This window comes from Rhagoletis pomonella, unplaced genomic scaffold, assembly GCF_013731165.1.
Source record: "Rhagoletis pomonella isolate Grant_MI unplaced genomic scaffold, Rhpom_1.0 Rhpom_scaffold_00004, whole genome shotgun sequence".
Taxonomy (NCBI): domain Eukaryota; kingdom Metazoa; phylum Arthropoda; class Insecta; order Diptera; family Tephritidae; genus Rhagoletis; species Rhagoletis pomonella.
The window spans coordinates 34,170,717-34,173,832 of NW_023458558.1; positions in this window are offsets into that span (position 1 = coordinate 34,170,717).

Below are 3,116 nucleotides of genomic sequence, written 5' to 3' on the forward strand. Positions count from 1 at the left end.
GCGTTGTGTTTCAATTCGGTGGCTCGAGGCGATAATTGGCGCCGGTGCGGTATAGTGAAAAAAAGTGCACTGAATATTATTAGCGAAGATCCTAAATTTATAATTATTTATCGGATCAAAAAAGTTAAAAACCACAAGGAAGCAGCGAACTTTTTAAAAAAAGGACGTATTTCCAAAAAACTGCATTAAAAAAACACTACCCGGTCAACAAAAAACTACCCGGTGAAAAAAGTTTTTAAATACAAACCAAAAACGTAATCTGCGGGTAAAACGAAAATCGCGAAAAAAAGGAAAAACACAACGTCACAACGTAAATTTTAATCGCAAATTATCCGGCTTAAACCTGCGTATAAAACCAGCTTGAAGGACAGAAGCCGCTGACACGACAAGCTAATAAGCATCGGCCATCGATCAACGGACGTTAAGGAATAGTGACGTCATCCGCCCCTGAGTAAGGTCATAAAAACCCTAAAACGGAATAAGCGGACCGCCCGAAGGATTCCAAGGATGAAAGCAGTGAACTTCATGTTATCGTAAGACTTAGATTCTTAAGCTATTTACTCGTATCAAACAATTTTGCCTATTATTCTGCTTAGCTTCATTAAAGATAATTAAAGCCTTTTAAATTAAAATGACTGTGAAATTTCGAAATTAAGAAATAGTAAACAGGATAAATATTATTTCTATTAACGACAATTAAAGCACTTCTAAATTGAAGATATTGTGAAATTTCAGAGTTAGCAAATATTAAGCAGGATATATTTTAATTAAAGTAATTAAAGTAAAAATACTGTGAAATTTTGAACGTAAAAAATCTTTAGCAGAATATATTTTAATTAAAGTAAAAATACTGTGAAATTTTGGACGTAAAAAATCTTTAACCGGATATATTTTATTTTTTAACTCAAACAAGTAAGAAAGTCTAAGTTCGGGCGTAGCCGATCATTAAATACCCGGCCCAAGTATTAAATATATGTTTTCCACCTTTCCGAATGCTACCGCTACATGATAAGCCGGGCGTATAAATTTTAAGTAAACTAGCGTCCTTAAATTTCGAAATATTGAAATTTCAAGCATTTCTGAAATTTACCGTTATATGGAAAGCGGCCGTAATTTTAGTCCGATTTCAACAATTTTCAATGGTTTGCTTTTATGTGGCAAGCACAATAACCATACCGAGTTTGGTACAAATTGCTAGGACGGTTAGCGAGATACATATATATGATCATAAGTGGGCGGTGCCACGCCCATTTTCCAAAATTTTATCATAAGCGTATTTTTTGGTAAAGAATTGTTGCAACCATCAATTTTGAATAAATTAGCTTTAATATTTACTGATTTATCGAGGATTTCGTATTTCTCGAAATTACCGTTATATGGGATGTGGGCGTGGTTATTGTCCGATGTTAAAAATTTTCGGCCATTTGGTATGCTGTAACAGGGCCAACAACTGTACCAAGATATACACTTGTAACCATAAGTGGGCGTGGCTACGCCCATTTTCCAAAAAATTTCAATATTCTTATTTATCGTCTAAAATTTATTGTAAATATCAATTTTGAGTGAATTATCTTCAGTAGTTACTAAAATATCGCAGTTTTTGTATTTCTGAAAATTACCGTTATATGGGAGGTAGGCGTGGTTATTGTCCGATTTTGCCCATTTTCAATACCATCCGTCCTACGCCCGAGTGAAGTACACGTACCAAGTTTCGATAAGATATCTTAATTTTTACTCGAGTTATCGTGTGCACAGACGGACGGACAGACGGACGGACGGACAGACAGTCACCGCTTAATCGATTTCTCTTTTCATTCTGATCATTTATGTATACATTTTTCTATATCTATCTCGATTCGTTTTGCCTCTTACAAACAACCGTTATCTGAACAAAGTTATAATACCCTTGTGCACAAGTGCGCTCGGGTATAAAAATGGAACAGATGCAAGAGGCCATAACCCAGCTCACAGGCGCTATAAATGCACAGATAGAGCAAATAAGAGTAATGAACAATAGGATAAACCAACTAGAAGCCAGGGTTAGTCCTAGGGTGGCCAGATGCGCTGATTTAATCAGTACATGTGCTGATTTTTTTCTATTGTACTGATTTTTAAGAGCCCGAAATCAGTACGCAAAATCTACTGATTTTTTGAGTTTGTACTGATTTTGTACTGATTTTTACATTTAATAAATACTTTTGTACATTGGTGTAATTGACATTTACTTGAGGTTTACATGTTCAAAACAATGGTTTTTGACAGCTCATACGTGTGAGAAGATTGAAAGCATTAATTAAATTTCAATTGTTTCGTTTCCTAGAATTTCGCAAAATAACAAACTGTTTGGATTCAACCCAACCCAACTTCAAGATTTGCGGGTTTTACAGGATTTGCAGGAAAAGCTGGTTTCATCATTAATAAATCTTATGAAACGTGGTAGTGGATTAATCATATATTAAGTACACTGAGAAGATGACAATAAGAGGTAATCTTTTGATTATAATTAAGCATCCACTGAGAAATCGGCTGTCAGTATTTCAAACTTAAGACGACTACTGCTACGGTGCAATGCAAGTTCTAAAAATTTGGAATAGGTGCAAACTACCGGCTCTTGGATATGATATAAGTAGCTTTACTTTGATTTTTAATGTTCGACTAACTGTAATTTTACTTGCACATACACATTTAACACTATTAAATTTCATTCGTACTCGAAAATTCGTTTAGCGATAGTTCGGTAATATACCTTTTAGTCAACATTTTAATGTGAATGTGGTATTTAATAAGCACTCCATCTAAATATGTTTTAAATTTGTAGCCTAAAATATGCAAACAGATTCTGACTCGAGCTCGTCTTCTACTGAAACTGAATGGGCTAAAATTTTTTTTTTAATTTTCTCAATTTTTATAAATATTATAGAAAGTTTGAGACTTCAACTCACATGTCTTTTGTTATAGAATTAAATCTATTTTTATAAAAAATTTAAATTATGTAAGGAAAGAAAAAATTTTCAAAACCTGTCAATACATTTTACTACTATTTTCGTGAGCTCAGCAATTGTTTTTGAGTTTTATCTAAATAATAACAGTTATTTTTGATTTTTAAATTATTTGTC